The 21837-nt window shown below is 38.5% G+C and overlaps 1 protein-coding gene across 1 annotated transcript in view; it reads right to left on the reverse strand.

Annotated features, from left to right (window-relative positions):
* The window catches only part of FRK (fyn related Src family tyrosine kinase), a 207926-nt gene that overhangs the window by 427 nt on the left and 185662 nt on the right, over window positions 1–21837 (reverse strand). The window lies entirely within an intron of this gene.

Consider the following 21837-nt stretch of genomic DNA (forward strand, 5'->3'; position numbering starts at 1 on the left):
CTATGGCCCACCCAGCGTGCCCGAGCCACAGACTGTAGCAGCCCTGGCCTCAGACCTGGTCCGTGCCAGGACCACAGCTGCTGCGTCCACTGAGTCCCAGAGGGTACAGCATCACCTGAAGGTCAACCTCGACCAGAGGGGCAAGGGCATCGGCAGCCTGATGCTGGGTGCTCTTGGCCTTCCTGATACCCCCCAAATCGCCAATATCCCTCTGGCCAGACTCCAACAATTCAGAAGCAAATTTTCCAAGAAATTAAACCTCCAACAGACAGGTATGTGAGAGCCACACCCACAAACCACCTCCAGCTCAGCCATACAAGTTCATTTATTAGCCTTGCTCCAGAGACCCATAAATAAATCTCAAAAGAGATCAAAATTTGCACTTAATCTCATACCGGGCAAACCCATCCCCCTCCAATCTACCCCAGTCAGCATTGCATGGGTCCGAAATTAACTGCAGTTTTTGATCTCTTTTGAGATATATTTTTTTTATGGGTCTCTGAAGTGAGGCCAGTAGAAGAGATTAGAGGATGGTGGTAGAGTTGGTTTGCAAAGCTAAACAGACAGGATAGATCAGAGGGGGCAGGTTTGCCTGCTGGCTACCCAAGCAGAGCTACCAGGTAGTTGCTTGCTCCCACAATCTAAATTGCTGCTGTGTCCCAGCCAGATTTTACTATCGTGGGACAACCTCACCGAGATTAATCTAATAAAAATTCCGGTATTCAGGAAGGTTTTGTGACTGAAACCCCCAGGCTTTCTTGGATGGGCCACCTTCCCCCACTTTCTCTACTTCCAGAAGCACTGTCGGTCACCCCCACAAACCAACTCTGCCACCATCCTGTAAACTCTTCTACTGGCCTCACTTCAGAGACCCATTAAAAAAAAATCTCAAAAGAGATCAAAAATTGCAGTTAGTCTCAGACCCGTGCAAGGCTGACTGGATAGGTTGGAGGGGGATGGGTTTGCCCGGTGCCTGCCCAAACAGAGCCCCAAGCATCCACTTGTTCCCACAATCCAAAATTGCCACCATTCCCCCCCGCCCTGTCAGATTCCAACAACTTGGGACAGACCTCACTGAGATATTAATCCGCTGAAAATTTGAATATGATGCTTTTGCAACTGAAATCTCTAGGCTCTCTTGGGGTCTGTATGGACTACCTCCCCACACCTCCCTGTACCTCTAGAAATCCAGCAGTCACATCCATACCTCAAAGCTGCTACCCAGTTAAAAAAAAAAGTTTCTGCAACCAGTATGACAATAATAGCTGGGAATAATCACACTGGAAAAGATGTGAGGATTAAAAATAGATAAAGGGATATTCTTGATAACATTTAAGTATCAATATTGCAAGCCATAATGCCCAAAAGGAGAGAGAGAGAGAGAGAGAGATGGCAGGGAGTGTGGGATTGGGGGTGACGGTGGGAGGGAATCTGGAACTGGTGCTGGGAAATGTATGTATACTGGCGGAGGTATGGGTTTTGGAATACTATGTGATTGAAATCCAATTATGAACAGCTTTGTAAGGGTCTATCTCACAGTGATTTAATAAACAGTTTTTTTTAAGTCACTCACCACAGTGATCCACTGATAAAAAACTTTTTTTTAATAAAAATAGAATTTTTTTTTTTTTTTTGCTTTTTGGGTCACACCTGGCGATGCACAAGGGTCACTCCTGGCTCTGCACTCAGGAATTACCCCTGGCGGTGCTCAGGGGACCATATGGGATGCTGGGAATCGAACCTGGGTCGGCCGCGTGCAAGGCAAACGCCCTACCCGCTGTGCTATCACTCCAGCCCCCAAAAATAGAATTTTTAAAATTTTTTAAAAGCCACTCCAGCTGTACCTTTCCAATAAAAATACCGAATACCCTGACCAAACATAATGACTTCTTAGAATCTGTACTGCAAACCACAATGTACAAAAAGAGAGATCGAGAGAAAAAAGAAAGGTGCCTACTAATGATTCAGGCGTGGGGAGGGGGCTGAGGGTGTGGGTGTGGGAAGGAAACTGGGGTCATTGGTAGTAGAAAATGTATACTAGTGGAGAGATGGGTATTGGAACATTGTATGACTAAAATCCAATCATGAACAGCTTTGTAATAGTCTATCTGACAATTTAAAAATAAAATTTGCATATGAAAGACCTGGATTCAAACTCTGGCCCTTCATGGGCAAAATAGAATTTTTTCTACTCTTTACCCCAAGCAAAGAGTCAGGAGTAGCTGCCAAGAATCTCTAAGTGTGGCCCAAGAGTCATATAACAAAATAAATAAAACCGCCGGCACAATGCTCTAAAATAGAGTTTCATTTCAGAGTACCAGAATGAAATTAGGAGATTTGTAAGTCCCAGCATTATAATTAGCATAATAAAAAGTGGAGAAATTCTCCTATTCATACAGATGAAAACAAAAGTATGAGGTAAAAAAAATTAAACCAAGACTATCAGAGCTTTGTACAATCCCTGATGAAGACTTTAAAACAATAATCACAACAGTGCTCATTGTAATGAGTAAATCAATGGAAGAGAACTTCAACAAGGGCAAGTAAGTATGAGATTCTGAACAGAAATGTTTGCACCAATGAATTCAATAAGCAAACTAAAATGTAGAATTGAAAGGGCTCAGCACCCAAGTGTTAGGAGCCAAAGATCAAAATCAATGAGCTTGCCAGTAAGATAGAAGAAACTATCCAAATAACAGGAAACAAGTGAAAAGAATTTGTAAACAAAATAAATGTGTTTATGGAGCAGCATAAATAAACACTACATTCACATCATAAGAGTTCCAGAAGAAGAGAGAACATAGCAGAATTGTAATTTAAGACATAACAGCTAAAAACTTAGAAAGATAATCACTGTCACTGTCACTGTCATCACTGTCATCCTGTTGCTCATCGATTTGCTCGAGTGGGCACCAGTAGCTTCTCCATTATGACAGTTGCTACTGTTTTTGGCATATCAAATACGCCATGGGTAGCTTGCCAGGCTTTGCCGTAAGGGTGAGATGCTCTTGATAGCTTGCCAGGCTCTCTGAGAGGGAAGAGGAATTGAACCTGGGTCGGCTGCATGCAAGGCAAATGCCCTACCTGCTGTGCTATAGCTCCAGCCCTAGAAAGATGATACACAAATATAGGAAGCTCAAAAAGTTTGTCAATATAAGCCCAAAAATATGTACACCAAGACATCTTTAATAAAGCTGACAAAACTCAGAGATAGAGATGGAATCCGAAAAGGAGCAAGAGAAAAGCTAAGAATACAAGGGAATTCCCATAAATTCCCATAAAACTCAGTGGAATTTTCAATGAAACTCTACAGGTCTGAGGCAATGTCACAATATATGCAAAGTATTGAATGGAAAAATATGCTTCCAGCTAGGTTATCACTCAAACTTGAAAAAATAATAAAGTTTTTCAGATAAACAATAATTAAATAAATTTGAGTTTACTAAACAAACATTATAAGGAATATTTCTATGAAAAAAGAGAAAACATAAAAAACTCACTCAGATAAGTAAAAAATCACAAAATATGGGAAAGAAGAAGAGCATACTATTTATCATTGTCTCTTAGAATGGAATGTAGAGTTATATGCTTTAAATCTAAAATAACATATAATCTTAGTCAAGATATAAACTTTAGGGGCTGGAGTGACAGCACAGTGAGTAGGGCATTTGCCTTGCACTCGGCCGACCGGGGTTCGATTCCCAGCATCCCAGATGGTCCCCCAGCATCGCCAGGGGTAATTCCTGAGTGCAGAGCATCACTGTGCATCACTGGGTGTGACCCAAAAAGCAAAAAAAGATGTAAACTTTAGTGTAATTTCAAAATGCAAAGACTTAAAAGAAGTAAAAATTTTAAAAAAGAATTAAAAATAAATGATAACTAGATTTTCCAAATGCTTCCTGACAAACTGGAAATACAAGAATGTTTTTTTCTCCTTTGTTTTTACAAAATCTGATAGATTGGCATATGTTACAATGTTCATGATAATAATGAAAGTCTTGCAAGAAACTAATAACGAGTACAAATTTACATTATTTTACTAGCTTTTTCAAATACTAAGCACAGACTGCCAAAAAAGAAAAAGAAAAGAAAAACTGTAAAATCTAGTGTAGAATCGGTTATCTTTTAAAAAGTCTACTAGACTCAACCTCTAAAATGATAATTTCACATCCATGTAAGGAATTTTATGCTCAAGTTTTCAATTTGTCAGTCAACAGGAAGATATAAGCAAGTCTCCAGCCTTTGTTAGTCACTCAAAGAGTTGTTCTTCAAAATCTTCTGCCAACCTACTGCCAACATTAACAATTACTTTCTTCCATATTCAGTCCGTGAATGTGGATAATTCTGGGTCTGGACAGGGCTATAAATTTACAGGTTGTAAAAGATTTGATGGAGGGACCTTGTTTGTGAAGACTCTATTTATGACACAGACATTTACACAGAGATGATGGAGGTCTGGGGCTCAGGGTTCAGCTCAGTTCTTTTACCTCTTATCAGCTTCCCTGACCTACTCACTTTGAATTCAGGGAAAGATTTAATAACAGAAGTTCCAAAAATAAGATCAAGTTAATATTTTTCCTGACGTTATATCAAATTTTGGTTTCACTTTAATAATAACAATGCTACTCTGAAATTTATAGCAGTTTTCTCCTAAGAAATATATATGTAATTTCAAGTATTTTTAAAGTTTTCACCTCTTCTGAGACCAATAAAGAGGAAATATCTGCTTTATAAATGAACACTCTTGAAATCAGAAAGATTACATACTTTGCCTTAAATCCCACTGGAAGTAGGAAGGACTGGACAAAAATTATTTTCTCATGAAGGCAATCCTTTGCACTTCTGTGTTGTGCTTTTTTTTTAATTAATTTCCTCTAATCCTCCTAGGTAATGGCAAATTGTTATGATTACCAGCTCTATCATTACGCAGAGCTTGACAGTTTACAATGCCTTTTTGCATCTGCTCTCATGGCAATCAAGTGAGGGTTGAGTAAGACATATCTTATTCTATGTTGTGTAGCTGTAGAGTTAATGTGTTGAGGGAAGAGTAAAATGGCATAAATTTGTCTTAGAAATTTTAATGTAGGTTGGACTATTTCCCTAGAATTCCCCAGATTGAAAAACTGCCTGTTTATTATAGAGCAATGGATTTTTATCAGGAGTTGAGGGTTTTAATCATCAGTATTGATGAAGTTTTTCTAGTATAGTATCCAGCAGTCTGCATAAAGAAAGCATGAAACAGGCTCCTAATTGTCACAGGCTTAGGGTTTAACACAGTGAACTTAACACAGATAGCATGCACGGGGCAAGGAAAGAGTACCGCAGTCTGGATTCAAAATACAGCACCACAGTGTGGCCCTAGAGTCCCCCAAGTATAGCTGTGGTAGACTTACTTGGTCCCCAGCACCTAAGGTCCCAAGAAGAAACTCATCTTCAAGTTCTAGCATTGAATTGCTAGCCAAAGTGGCTAGGTGTCCCTGAGAGTGATGCCAGTACCCCTGACCATCACTTAGAAGTTGTTCCTCATCCCCATTCTACCTCCACAGAAGAAGGCTAGTATACACAACTGAGATCAACAAGCCAGAATTTAGTATAGATTCAAAAGAAATGGGAGTTTGGAGAAGACAAGCATCTGGTAAGAAACAGAAGAGATCTAGCAGTGAATAAGACTATGAATTTAGAATCAGAGTAAACCCTCCTCTGACACTGAGTATTTAATCTTTGACTCATTTGTTTTCATTTCTCCAGGATACAGTATATTCATATGCAATTTGCATTGAAGCATGTCCTCTGCAGGGAGGCTGGGAGAATCCTGTCAAGCAGCAGTCCTGTAAACTGCCCCCACAGAGCAGGGAGAGCAGGGACTCTGCATGATAGCCCTGTTCCATCCCAGAAGACTGGGAAACTCTCCTACTAAAATTACAATCTCAATCTGTGAGCAATCCTTTGGCATAATCATCAGCAATGGAGAAATGGAATGGTCATTTTGGGTATTTCAGATTAGGATACTAGAAGAAAGTAGCGAATTCATGTAGTGGTCATTGGCAGAATTTTAAAAGTATGATAGTATCTTAGGGCTGGAGTGATAGAGCAACGTGTAGGGTGTTCACCTTGCACTTGGCCAATCAGGGTTCAATTCCTTCGCCCTCTAGGAGAGCCCAGCAAACTACTGAGAGTATCTCGCCTGCACAGCAGAGCCTGGCAAGCTCCTCGTGGTGTATTCTATATGCCAAAAATAGTAACAAGAAGTATCATACTGGAGACTTTACTGGTGCCCGCTCGAGCAAATCGATGAGCAACGGGGTGAAAGTGACAGATAGTAGTTTATAGCAGAGAAGATGCTAATGACATGAGTGACCAGAAATTTGAGAGTGGAAGATGAGAGTAGCCCCAGAGCTAAGAATTTCTGTATTCAGATTACAAAGAATGCACTGAGTATGTAACCTGCTTGTTTACATATATTAGTATGTATGTAAGCAAACACTTTACATTACTATGTAAATAAGTACTTTGCCCCATAGGCAAAGAATATGCTCAGAGAAAGATAGTAGAAATATTCCTATCTAGGAGGACTTGAGAGAGACAGAGAGATCGTACAGGGGAAAAGCTCTACCTTGCACTTGTCCAACCCCAGTTTGATCCCAGAGAATTGCACATGGTCTCCTGATTACTACCAGGAGTGACCCTAGGAAACACCAGTGTGGCCCAAAGTACAAGAAAATGAAACAAAATCTAAAAGAACAGGAGAGTTTTTATAGCATATTCTGTTTTGATTGCTGTAAGATAACATTGGTTTGTCCTTTCTGATTTGCCACAGGGAACTTAGCTTGATTGAGTTACTCCCATCACAGTGCTCCCATTCCTCTGTGTTTACTTATAACTTCTTCTTTTGTGCTCTGCTTCCCCAACCGGTCAGTCTCCTTTATCTCCTAATCAGACTCTGTTAACTTGTAAATATTGCTTTTCTCTTTTCCTTAAGTCCTTTACATAGTTAATTCAGAGTAATGTCCTTTTTATGTAGACACAGGAAGACAGTTAATTCTATGCTTTTGTAACTTGAGAGTTAATTGACTCCAAATGATATTCACTCCTGAGAATCTGTTCTCTCAACTTAAGCCTCAGTTGCCCTCACTTCTTAGTACCCCAATGCAGGGTCCCAATGAGGGACTGCATGGACCCAGGGCAAGCTGTGAGCTACCCTGTCATTGAAATGGGCCTCGCCAAAGCACCACAATACTTAACTGTAAGTTAAGAGCATGATCATGGACAAATTCTGTCATGATCCAAAAAGTAACATCTTAGTTAGGACTCTGCCTAGGGTTAGGAAAGATTAATCTGGCCTAAGCACTGTAGTCTGAGTTCTATAGTGAGATGTCACCAGGAGAGCCACCCTACAAGCTCAATGTATCTCTTACTGTGTCCATACAAAATAACTAATATTAAGAAGTAGAATTAAGATGCTAATTAAGATGTTAATTAATTATTGGACTAAGGAGAGGAGAAACATCCCTAGGTGGTATTTCCCTCCCTTGAGCTGGATGGGCAATCAGGAAGGGCTTGTGGGGGCTACCACTATGGGGAGATGGAGAGAGATGAGAGAGAGACCAGAGCAGCAAGATGGAGCATAGAGACACTAGCAAGGGGGACAGAGAAAGAAGAATGTAGGGGAAGAATGCAGGAGCAGGCATATGGAGAGATGAGAGACGCAGCTGAGAGAGGGAGCACAGAAAGATGAGCAGGAGAGACCAGAGGAGACAGGAATGAGTGACAGTGTGAGACTAGAATGGAGAATTTAGTAAGACTGGAACGGGCTCGTGGGGAGAATGGAATAAACGGCAACTGATCATCAACCAACATGAATCTTGTTTCCTCCTTCATCCACCCATGGCAATGGCCGTCTCAGGTTGGGGAGTGGCCTGAGTCCACCAAACACAAATGGTGAGAGCCATGGCGATCTCCCTAGCAGCCCGGTGATTACACAGACTGCAAAGTAGAGGATGAGATGACTCTTAGTGTTTAAGCTTTTTATAAATTCTATTAAGTCTTCATTCCATGATGTTCTCACCATGCAGGAAAAGTACAAATGTCCTTATGATGTGTTTTCTCCGGATGTTACCAAGGAGGGAAGGCATGATAGGCAGAAAACTGGCCATATCCATAACCCCAGAACCTATCAATATCTCAAGCTATCTAGAAAAGGGACTTCTAGGATTTTATTAAATTGAGCATTTGAAGATTTTCCTGGATTATCTGAGGGGACCCAATGTAATGAAAGAGTAACTTTTCTGCAACACTGTGTAGAAATAATAATTTTGATACTCTGTCAATGATGGCACATCTAGTAAGCAGTGAACTGTTCAGTTAACCCAAAGTCATTTAACAATAATAACAATCATAAAAATTAAAACAGAGGCCAGGAAGATAGCATAAGAACATATTTCAGACCTTGTTTCCATCTTGATCATCACATGACCTTTAAAACATCACTGTTTGTCACCAAGGTAATCTCAGTCCGTGACCCCAGGGACAAATAGGAGCACGTTCTTGAATTCTCCCTAAGCTTCTGGTTCAGTTGGCTTAGTATCATTGTGAATGGTTCTTGGAACCCCTGAGCACCACTTAGAATACTCCCCTTTGCATAAGAAAAAGTAGAACAATAGTAACAGAAGCAACAGTTGTCCACTGAGAACTTGCTATATGTCACATGCAAGATCCTTTACTGATTTCCATCTCATTATTACAACTCTGCAACTTAAATATATTCTCTCCCTCTAACACAGAAAGGAGCAAAATTTAGATTCTTAATGTATTTTTCCAGAATAGGACATACCAGATAATGTTTCTAACCCCCCAAATCTTTGCCTTTACATCTTATGCTTTTCCTCCTCTGATATTAAAGAATGTCTCTCTGTGTGTATGTGTGTGTGTGCACATAAAGCATTTATATATCACTTACCATGTGACAGCCTATTCTTATGCTATATCCACAGGGACTTATAGTTTGCCTACTTTGCAATGAGAAAAACCAAAAGAGGAGGTTGACTTATTTGTCTAAAGTCACAGAGCAGCAAACAATATACAACTAGGTTTTAGCACAACTCTGTTGATTTGATGCTAAGGGGTCACTATTACTAACAGTGCTCCACTGGGTCCCTTTGTCATAACCTTCAGATTCCAACCTCCATCTGCTTAATGCAAAATATTTCAACTTCAGACTACAAATCCTAAGAGAGAAAAATAGCCCTGCTCTTGGCTCAGAGTTCAAACCCCTAGCAGCTGCACTCCTGTGTGTGCACCACCATACTACCTTCTTCAGCCTAGTCATTCTGCCTTAGCTGATCCCCCAAGAATAAATTGCTCTGTGTGTGTATCTGTTGAGCCTACCGCATTCCAAGCCTTTTCTTCAGGTCATAACATCTGCCTTTCTGAGAATGGATCCTGAATAAATTTCACTGATTAGCCAAGTTTAATCCTAGCTAGTCTCTACTAAGAAGCCCCTTCTCCTTCCTACCTATAACTTAAAAGGGGTAACTTAATACAAAAATAATTAGTTTTGCTATTTAAGTAGTCATATTATCTGTATACAAAAGACCCGTTTTTGATTTGCTTTTTGGTTTGGAGATCACACCCAATGGTACTCAGGGCTTACACCTGACTCTGTACTCAGGGATCACTTTTTGGCAGAGTTCAGCGACAATATGCGGTGCCAGGCATCAAACCCAGGCATGGGTGTGAAAGACAGGCAGACTCCCTACTGTACTATCTCTCCTGCAGAAAGACCTTTTTTAAAAATGAAAGCCACATATTTAGTACATAGCTATTAAATTAACGTCAGGATAAAAAATGCAATGTGGGATGCATGAACTATGAACCAGAATCATGGTCCTGGTTCAAAAAATCATGAATCAAAAAATGATGGAAGACACAGGAAAGTTGTATTATGGAAGCATTTTATAAAGAAATGCCAATGTTACTGATGTTGATGAATAATCTTCCACAATACAAATGGTGAATTACCACTTGAATGTCAAAATTTCAGGTTCAAAGGCAGAAACTATTATCTCTCTAACTAGTCTGAAGGACCCCAGGGCTATACATCAGGCTCTTGAGTAAGCCATCATTCCACTGTTTCAGGCTCATAAAGAGCCTCAAGGTTGCTCTTGCCTCACAAGCATGAAATATTTCACTGATTATGACTTTGTGGCAGATTTAACATTTTTAATGTAACTTCTAATAAACAAGATGAATCTTCCACTTCCGAATTCACTAATAGAATCAGAGATGCTTGTCCCTGCAGGGCCCTTAAGAGGTCATTCAATCCATCCCTGGCCTGCAGGCAGGTCAACACGTTAGCTCCCAGATGTGTGAACATCTCCCTGATTTTAGAAGATCTTTCAGCAAAGAATGGTTTAACAAATTTCCTCCACAGTCATAAATTGTTAATAGCTCTCACTGTCAGAAAATTATTTTCTTACCTTTGACCCAAACTCCTTATGCTCCCTTTTAGACACAGTGTAATGAAATTGCATGTATTCTTCTATTTTATGGTCTCTAGAATTCATTTTTTCTTGTCACTTAACACAATCATTATTTTCACATTTATTAGACATACTTTAGTAGATGACACAGATTTCAGGTCCTGCATTTCTTTAAAGATACACCTTAAACTTCAAGCAAGATCCAAAAGCTACTATAAGTAGCTTTTTGTAGGAAATGCTAGCACCCTTACTGAGTTTTGTGGATGAATTATAATATTATGTAAAATTTTATCTTGGTTTTCTGTCTGCCAGTATTTTCTATTCAGAATTGTCAAGAAGAAAGAAGATAAATGAAATATATACCCAAATATTAATCAAGCCATATGTTTAATGTGTTTGAATGGAAAAGATTTTCTACTTATAAGCTCTGCAAAAAGTACTGCAAATTGTTTCCTTTAGCAAGCTCTGGACAAGAATCTGAAATACCTTCTCAGCGCAGGATTTGAACGACTTCAGATCCATCACAAACAACCTCATCTATCATATACTCTGACAGGCAAATGGGACCTGGGATGACAGTAAGGCAGTTGCAATACGTTATTGATTAAAATAGAGCTAAACTCTTCTTAAAATCTATATCTCAACCAATTGTTTCTGACTTATATTTGAACATTCTGATCAAGATCATGTCCAGTAGATTCACCATATGCTCTTTGCCACAAGCTTCTTTGCCTTATAACTAATTGGCCATAAGACAATTTTGTTGTAACAGATAAAATAATGTTTGGTTAACTGCTTGGTTTGACAGTTTGCTTTGACAGTTTGGTTGCAAGATTCTTCCTGTTAGCAATAGCCATTATTGATGGCTTTATTGAATTGTCAGAAGATGATGATTCTTACTATAAATAAAGTTTTGTTTCTAATTGTTAAACATACCACGTTGGAGTAGAAGGATGTAGACGTCTTCAAAGGGTCAGAGTTGAACTTACATTTCCCATAGAACTTTGGAACATCTATCAAGGGGACATTTGGCAATATGCCACAACAAAAAATATAGACATCTCTCATGAAAAAATACAATGACAGCATTAAATGCAGATGAGAATATGGAACAGTAATACCCTTGTTCAATTTTGGCAGGATGTGAGGCAGACCAGCACAAAGAACAGGATCATTTGCTTGAGCACCTGGATATGCAAGTTTCCCCAAGGATAAATCTTCCAGAAAAATGAAAAAGTATGAGCTATGGTGGAAAGGTAAGATAAGGCACAAGCCTTGCACTCCAACCCAGATTCGACTTCTTGGCACCTTTTATGGTCCCCTTAACCCCACCAGGAATTACTTCTAAGCAGAGAGCCAGGAGTAAACCCTAAGCACAATTGAGAGAGAACCAAAATCCTCCTAAAATATAAAAGAAAGTGAAAATGTGTTATAAGATATAATGTGTTGCTGAGACTTTCTAGACTGCACATATAACTGAACACAGTCTCTATAGAAATTTTTTGAGATTTACAATAAAGTATAGAAAAATGTTTTGCTTTATGACTGCACAAGATAAAATCTTAAAAATCCCATGTTCTTAAAAACTGCTACCTACTACTCTGTAGTGGGCCTTTCTTTGGTCTTTCCCTGCCCTCTGTGAGTAAAGAGCCATTTCATAGTACTTCTGTGATGCTCCTGAGTTTGTAATCCTACACTGGAATGCAAAGTGGTACATCTATTTTAGAAGACAGTTTACAAGTTTGGGTTCTTTTATTAAACCAAACTAATTCTTGGACAGGTAGATGAGGCCAATTGAGCGAGCAGGTATCATTGGACTACACTAACTCGAGACAGGGACAAATGGAGATGTTACTGGCACCCGCTCAACCAAATCGAAGATCAACGGGACTACAGGTGATACAAGTGAATTCTTGGACTGGAGAGACAGTAAAGTAGTTGGGGCGCTTTTTTGGTCTTCCTAAAATATATGATTAGTGGTAATTTTTGTAATTTGTTGTTTTTACTAGTGAAATAGGATGTGTCATTTAATAATGACATAGAATGTATGTAGAACATCTTTTCATATGCTTATTGGGACTTGTCTTTTTCTTGCCCATCTTTTTTTTGGGGGGGCATACTCGATGGTGCCCAGGGCTTACTATTATCTTTGTGTTCAGACATCCCTCTTGGGGGGGTTCAGAGAATCATACAGGGTACCAGGAATTGAACCTGAGTCAACTGCATGGAAGGCAAACAGCCTATCCACTATACTTTCTCTCCAGCTCCTATCCTTTCATTTATTAACAGTGTCTTAGGGAAAGCAGTTTTTAAATTTAAATTAAGTCCAAAGTACTAATTTTTCTTTCAAGGACCCTATTTTTGGTGTTTGAATTAAAAACTCATTATGGGGACCAGAGGGATAGTAGGCAGGGTACTTGTTTTTGTATTTTTTATTTTTAAAAAACTAACAACAAACAAATAATTTAAATTTATTCTTAGTAAGTTATGCAGTAGTCACACTCCCTGATATATTGATCCAAAAGAACTTAGAACTTTCACATAAAACCCAATGTAAGAATATTTAGGGCATTTTTATACATAATTGTTGATACTCGTGACCAATATCCTTCAGCATGTGAATGAATGCATGAAACTGATGCATCCATACAATGAAGTATTATTCAACCTTAGAAAGAAATTATTTGGAGCCCTGGAAATAGACCAAAAAGCTAGTGTGTGTCTGACATACAGAAGACCCTGATTTACAATGTGGCATAGAATAAATCCACCCTCCATTGGTGCCCCCCTCTGGAGGCAATCCTTACAGGCTGCCTCCTCTACAGACACAAATAACACTTGACTCTCTAACCTGAGCACTGAAACCATCAGGTGCATCACTGAATTTAGCAGAACTGGGAGTGACCCCAAGGCCCTTCAGTTCATTGGGAAAGCCCTGTCCCCTAAATAAAATAAATCAAATTAATAAGCTATCAAGGATAAATTGGCAGGGAGAAATGTTAATTGTATACCACAAAATGAAAGATGTCCATTAGAAAAGACAACGTAATGCATTCTTTCCACTTTTTAACACTGTGGCAAAAGCAGAAATTCAGGGAGAAGGGCTGATTAAGTAAGACACAGGGAATTTTTAGAGCAGTGAAACTATTTAGTATGTATAACTTTGCAGTGGTACATACACATACTATTATCAAAATTATCAAAACAAAATATTACGCAGGGTGAACTTCAATGTAAATGAAAGCCATGCTTTCAGCTAATACCTTTCTATCAATATTATAGCTCATTAGTTTTAACATACCACACTAGTACAAGATGTTTATAGTAGAAGTTGAACTGAAGGGAATTATGAGTAGTCATATGGGACATATTTTCATTTTTCTCAATTTTCTGGTAAACCTAAAGCTGCTTCAAAAACTTATTAAATAATAGAGCATATTAACAGTTAACTTAAGTGCACCCTGTTGTCATTACTAACTTGATACAAGGATAAATTTTAGAGATGACTGTGATCTTTCTAAAGACATCCTCAACATCAAAACTATTCATCAAATTATGTCAAATAATTCTTTGTTGATGGCATCCGGAGGTCATGAACTGTTAAGCACAGTGAAGGATGTTTAGCAACAGTCCTGTATGACCTCTACTGACTACATACCAGTAACAGGACACACCTCTGCTGTGACAAACAAAATGTCTCCTGACATAACCAAATTTTTCTTATAGAAAAAAATCTTTTGATTGAGAGTCTTTTTTAGGATTTGATCTCAGGCATCCAAAAAGGTTCCCTAAGCTGCCAGGAATGATCCTTGAGTACAGATCCAGGAGTAATTCTTGAGAATTACTATTGGGTATAGCCCCCAAACAAAAACAAGCAAAAAAATTTCCATTCACTTCTAACCCTTTTAATAAATAAATATTAATAAAAGCCAAGTGCAAAACTGAAAATTCAGGTACCTAATCAAATGTTTATTTGCTTAATGCTATTTTTAAAAATGTTATTTTGTTTAAAAGAGACTCATATAATTCAGACAGTTAAGTGCTGGCCTTCTGTTATAAAATAGAACTAGAAATAAAGAACTTATTCTTGCTGTCCATGCTTGAGTTCTAAGTGTCTAGTCTAGGCCTTCCACCCTTGCTCACTCACTCAAGTGAACAGTGTTCTCTTACAAAGGCTAAGTCACACTCTATTTCTGGTTCCTACCATGGAGTCTACAGCAATGAAAAAGCTTCTGTTTTTTTTGTGGAAGAAAGTTTCTTAAGGTTATAAAACTTAACACAGTAGAATACTTATATAAACTGCTAAAAAGTATTAATTTGAATGACAAGTTTAGGTATTATTTTATATTTGAAAACTGATAACTTTCCAAAGCAATGTCTGTGGAGATATTAAGACCTCTTTTTCTCAATAGTTGCAATGTCTTCCAAATTATTTCTCAATCATTTTCCTCTGCACAGAAGTAAACCCAAATTTCTCTACATGAAAAATGAAGAATAAAACTCTCCTTTGCTCAAATCTCTTCCTCAATCTACTTTCTTATTTTTCTCCTTTCATCTACTAAAAGTCATACTGAAGGAGAGGGCTACTTTATCTATTTTCTAGGTTTAATTTACTCCCCACCTTACTTTTTTCTTTTATTCTCTTCACTTTGATGAAGCTTTCTCACACATACCTCCAGAGATGCCTTGAGTAAAAAAAAAAAATATTGGACTATTTCCAAACTTTGTTCTGTTCAACCTCTGCTACTATTATCTTCCTGTCATCTTTGAAAATTTCCTCTTCTGGCTGCTTGAAAACTGTCCTCTATTTTCTACTTCTCTCCATACTCATGAATTCTTACTCCTCTTCACTCATCTGAAATTCTGACCATCAGATTTCTGCTTTTGGTCATTATAATATTTATTATGTCTTTAGTCCAGGTTATTTTTATCCACACAGTACTTGACGAGTACCAAATTCATTCACTTTACCACTTTCAAAAACAATTAGCAATTACACTTCAAAGAGTAACTAATTCTGATATCTGCATGCACAATATGAGTTAATGCTATAGCATTTATGGAAAGTGGAACTGTTTTATTATGTTTTCCCCATTTTTTCTTGTCTTTTCCATACATAGAAAGCTACCACATTCAGTTTCAAAATTACCTGTTTTCTCCTTCCTATTTTTGTTTTCTAAAACGTGTCTCTATCATTGCTTGCTTGGACTGCGGCAACAGTATTAACATTTACATTCTGCCATCAAATGATCTTTCTAAATATGTGATATTATCAATTCCCTGTATGTCACTTTTTCTGAATTTCTAGTTACCTAATTCAAGACCTCTTAAGGTCACGCCCAGTAGTGCTCAGGGCTTACTCCTGGCTTTGTACTCAGGAAACATTCCTGGCAAGCTCAGGGAACCATAAATTGTGCTAACGATCAAACCTGGGTTGATTCCATGTAAAGCAAGCATCTTACCCACTGTACTATTTCTTTAGCCCCCCAAAATCTTTTGTGCCAGATAAAATTTTCAACATTCATTTATAAAGTATCTTGAACATCATGAGTACAAATTTTAGTATCTTGAACATCATGAGTACAAATTTTCTACTATTCATGCCCGGTCACATTCTATTCTTTTTGTAAAGTTCTACATTCTCTTACTTTTTCATAAAAAGTTCTACTTTTAAGAAAGATGTCAATCATTCTATACTTCTCTTCTTCCTTATAATCTTCATTAACATTTCTTGTACTTTCACTACACCGAGTCCATACCTTTTTTATTATTTTGTATATGAAGTATTGTTTTGTCATTTTATTTTATTTTTCAGTTTACTGGTTGGTTTCTCCCAGTAAACTATAAGGACCTTAACCATTATGTCTTTTTAACTTGGAGTTTTTCTGATTACCCCAATATTTGTTAATACTATTCCACCAGTAAATATGCATTTAATAAGAATAAATTTTCATCAATGTAAAGTAAATCATTCTGTTTTTTCTAAAATAATGCATGAATTCAATTTATCTAAAATGCAACTCTATTATTTAGTCATGTGTTTAAAGCATGACAAACTAGAACAGTCATCTTTTACTTTGTTCAACATTTAATTCCATTCCTACCCACATAAATCCTATCAGTAATTGAGAGAAGAGTTTAAGTAAGTTCATAATTCATTTTATAACAAGATCATAGGGCATGGAGTATAGATATTTCCTTTTTGTGGAATCAGCAGTACATAGCCAATCGATAAATACAGAAAAATTCTTACCTTGTTCTTAATTGATTTCTCAGAAAGATAAAATGGCATCACTATGTTGAACAGGAGAACTCATCTACATAATATGACCTTATTTCTCATAAAAATATGAAATTGTAAGCCAATTCCTATAAGTTAGTAAAATAAAATATGTCTAAGAAAATAATTGATGATTATTGTTTCTCAAGATGTGTTTTTTTAAATGTGATAAACACTCTTTCAAATCATTACCTCAGAGAAAAATTCTTTGTCTTATCATCTTTAAAGGTCAAAAGTGGGTAAGGTACATGCCTAGCATTCAGCTGACCTCAGTTCAATGTCCAGAATCATGTTTCTTCCAGTGGTGCTTGAAGCACTCCCAGCGCTGCCTGATGGCTCAAGTAATCCTCAGAATAGCAGGGCTAGAGAAGCACCACCACCTCCAGCCCCTGGGGTGAACCACCAGCCCAGATACCCAAAAATTGCTAAGAGTGGGTCCTATATCCCTGAATACTGCTTGGAAGCACGCCCCCAAATATCAAAGCTTATCAAGTTGCATGGAACATATGGAGGGCTTCATAAACTTGAATATATAAATGAAAGAAATATAGTAAAAGTATACTTTTCATATAAAGATATGAAGGAACCGGCAGAGGAACCCAGGTGTGTGGGACCCGGGGCTGAGACCTCCAAGGCTGTTCGGATCGGGACTGGGCCTCCTCCACCCAGATTTCCCATTTCCCAGGAGCTAGGCAATCACACCCAGGGACTGCCCCTGGCACCAGCGCCGTGTAATCCTGTCAATGGCCAGCATCCAGAGACTTAAGAGCAAGCTCCCGGAAGAGTGCGACGCAGATAGTCTCTTGCCCGAGCGCCTGGCTGTCTTCCCCGGGGCCTCCTAGGAGGGGATGGGCTCCAGCTTCCCTCCCCTCCCTGAGCAGAGCTCCTGGCAGCTGAAGACCTCCGGAGCCTAGCCACAGCCATGCTCAAGGCCCCTCTTCATATGTTCGGACGAGCCTCACGCATGAAGGAATCGGCAGAGGAACCCAGTTGTGTTGTGTGGGACCCGAGGCTGAGACCTCCAAGGCTGCTCGGATCAGGACGGGGCTTTCTCCACCCAGATTTCCCATTTCCCAGGAGCTAGGTGGTCACACCCAGGGACTGCCCCCTGCGCCATGTAATCCTGTCAATGGCCAGCATCCAGAGACTTAAAAGCCAGCTCCCGGAAGATATCTTATAGCCTACTTCTCCCTCTGGGAGATCCTGGCAAAATACTGGGAGTTTCCTGCCCACATGGGAGAGCCTGGCAAGGTCCCATGGTGTATTAATATGCCAAAACCAGTAACAAGCTGGGTCTCATTCCTCTGTCCCTGAAAGAGTCTCCAGTACAGCATCGCTGGGAGGACAAGAGAAAGAGGATTCTAAAATCTCAGGGTTTGGACGAATGGAGATGTTACTGAGACTGCTCAAGAAATTCAACGATCAACAGGATGATGATGATGGTGATGATATAAAGATATGTGTATCGTTAAAATTAGAAATTACATTTTTAACACCACCGCAGAGTTTCCTCATGTATCTTTTTTTACTGTAACATTTTTCAATAATTCACTTTACAAATATTGACTGCACATTATGCTATGTGAAGTCACTGCCACTGTCACTGTCATTGTCACTGTCATCCTGTTGCTCATTGATTTGCTCAAGCAGGCACCAGTAACATCCCCATAATGAGACTTGTTACTGTATTGGCATATTAAATATGTCACAGGTGACTTGCCAGGCTTTGCCATGGGGGCGTGATACTCTTGGTAGCTTGTCAGGCTCTCCAAGAGGGGCTGAGGAATCGAACGTGGGTTGGCCGCATGCAAGGCAAACGCCCTACTCACTGTGCTATCGCTCCAGCCCTACGTAAAGTCAGTTTTTGAAAATTCTATATGATTCCTGATATGTGGTACCTAAACTGATCAAATTCGTAGAGACAGAAAGTTTAATGGTGATTACCAGTAGTTGGAGAAGTTTTCATTATTTAGTAGACAGAGTAAATATGTATAATATACTAAGTTTAAAAACAGTTTTGGAGATGGTTGAGGGTTATAATAGATATTATCAATATTTTTTTATTTTTTTTATTTTTCTATTGAATCAATATATTTAATGCTACTGATTTTCATAGAGTCTCTTGCCCGCATGCCTGGCTATCTTCCCCGGGGACCCTCAAAGGGGATGGGCTCCAGCTTTCCTCCCCGCCCCAAGCAGAGCTCCCACAGTCGAAGACCTCTGGAGCCTTAGCCACAGCCTTGCTCAAGGCCCCTCTCCACATGTTCAGACGAGCCTCACGCATGAAGGTACCAACAGAGGAATTCAGGTGTGTGGGACCCAGGGCTGAGACCTCCAAGCCTGCTTGGATCAGAACTGGGCCTCTTCCACCCAGATTTCCCATTTTCCAGTAGTTAGGCGGTCACACCCAGGGACTGCCCCTGGCGCCAGCGCCGTGTAATCCTGTCAATGGCCAACATCCAGAGACTTAAAACCAAGCTCCCAGAATCGACCTCGAGACATCTTATAGCCTACTTCTTCTTCTGGGAGTACCTGGCAAGCTACTGAGAGTTTCCTGCCCACATGGGAGAGCCTCGCAAACTCCCCATGGTGTATTCATATGCCAAAACTAGTAACAATGCTGGGTCTCATCCCCCTGACCCTGAAAGAGCCTCCCTTGTTGGGAAGTACAAGTGAAGAGAGGCTTCTAAAATCTCAGGGCTAGGACGAATGGAGACATTACTGAGATGGCTCGAGAAATTCGACAATCAACGGGATGATGATGATGATGATGATGATGATGATGATGATGATGATGATGATGACTGATTTTCATACCTAAAATAGTTAAGATGATAAATTTAATGATTCTATTTTTTTCCATAATTTGAAAACTGGAAAAGATACTGAGTTCTTCTACTTAGAAAATTGTGCTATTTTCAGATGACAGAATGAACAAGACATAATTCTAGTTTTCAGAATGTTTACATACACTAGCAGAAGAAAGAAAAAATATCAATACCTAGAATGTGATGTGTTTACTGATGTATTCTAGATAACAACTAACTTCTGAGATGCTACCCTCCAAAATAAGAGCTACCACTATGAGAGTAGTAAATTGACAATAAAAGTATCTTAGATATTTAAAATGACAATAACCAAATAAAGTTTTGAAATAACATGCAGCAGATAAAAAACATTTAAAAATTATCCAAAATTATTAAATGAAAATTTTCCTTGTATAATGCCTACTAATATATCAGCTTTACATACCCTATTTTAGAAATCAGTCAGATCACATTCTAAAGTTTTAATGCATATTTCCCATAAAACTGGGGAAGAGTTTAGAGAAGGGGGTGGTCTTGAGACTGGTAGAAATGGAGGCAAATGACACATGAACAGATAAGAAACTCTATAGTGGAGAAAACATCTATGCAACATATTGATATAAGGAAAACATTTTTTGTCTTAAAAAAACAGCAAAATGCAGATAAATTATGTTCTATAATTCTTAGTTTTCATACATTGCTAGCTTCAGATATACTTTTTTTTAGAATAAGAATAATTTGTTTGAAAATATGAAAAGATCTGGAATCAGTTTCAATTACCCCTGGTAACCACAAGACTGGTTTTTATTGCTTTATCTTTGCCTAGACTCAAAGAAGTCAGTGCTTATAAGTCTTTTTTATCTTTCATTTCTGGACCTGCTCTGGTGACTGCAAATACCATAAGAGGATTATGACTTGTTTTCATGATGATACTTTGTAAGCAAATTCTTTCATATTCAATATACCTGCTAATGGGGATCTATCTCTACATAGTCATATGTTTAATTTTCATTTGCACATAGGCTCATGCTTTTGTTTGCTTTATTCAATTCATTAATGATAATACTTCCACAACTGTGGATCTCCCTAAAGCACCAACATTTTATGTCTTTATTTTTGTCTTGGGACTTCTGGAGCTTCTTGGTCTCATTTATTGCATACCTAAGAACTGGTGTAAAATCTATTTGAGCACTGACCTGTAGTCCAGCAATTAAGAACTAATGAGGCAAACCAGTGATTCTCAACCTTTTGCTGCCAACAGACCAGTATCAGAATCTCTATAAACTGTACTCACATTAGCTCCCAGTTCTCATCATTCTATTGATTCTACAGATTCATATATGTAACTTTCTTTCTTTAATTTTTTTAAGGACTTACACCAACATATCACTAGAGTTCTCTGCCCCACTCGCAGACAAGAAAGAAGGGCACTGTATTCCAAACTTCCTATCCTTTTTTTAAATTACAAGAACATATCCTTTCTGTTGTTACTAAGGTTTTATTGTTTTTTTTTAATTCTTTTATTAATTCACCATGTGGAAAGTTACAAAGCGTTCAGGTTAAACTCTCAGTTATACAATGCTCAAACACCCATCCCTTCACCAGTGCACATATTCCACCAACTAAGGTTTTATTGTTAACTGCTGAATAAAGTGATTGAACAAACATGACATGGCAATAAAAATTTTACTTAGTTTAAATTCAGGAAATGCAATGTCTCGCATCTTTATTTTACAATTTTATTTGGCTATTTGGGGAGTTTTATGCTTCCACCAAATTTTAGCAGTATGTGTTCTATATTCCTGAGAATGCATGAGAGTTTTAATAAGAATCGTGGAGCTGGAATGATAGCACAGCGGGTAGGGCATTTGCCTTGCACCTAGCTGACCTGTGTTCAATTCCCAGCATCCCATATGGTCCCCTGAGTACCGCCAGGAGTAACTCCTGAGTGCAGAGCCAGGAGTAACCCCTGTGCATCGCCAGGTGTGAGCCAAAAAGCAAAAAAAAAAAAAAAAAGAAATGAATCGCATTGAAACTGCTTAATGTTTTAAAGATGATGTCCATTTTAATATTGTTAATTCCTCCAATTTATCAGCATGCAATATATTTTTATTTTCTCTTGTAATATTTCTTTTTATGATGAATTACAATTTTGAATGAATAAGCCTCTCACATCCTGAATTTTTTATATCCAATTGTAGATGAGGTTGTTTTTAATTCACTTCTTTTCTGCATCATTTTATACAAAAATGCAATCAGCTATTTTTATTGA

The sequence above is a fragment of the Sorex araneus genome, chromosome 4, assembly GCF_027595985.1.
Source record: "Sorex araneus isolate mSorAra2 chromosome 4, mSorAra2.pri, whole genome shotgun sequence".
Lineage (NCBI taxonomy): Eukaryota > Metazoa > Chordata > Mammalia > Eulipotyphla > Soricidae > Sorex > Sorex araneus.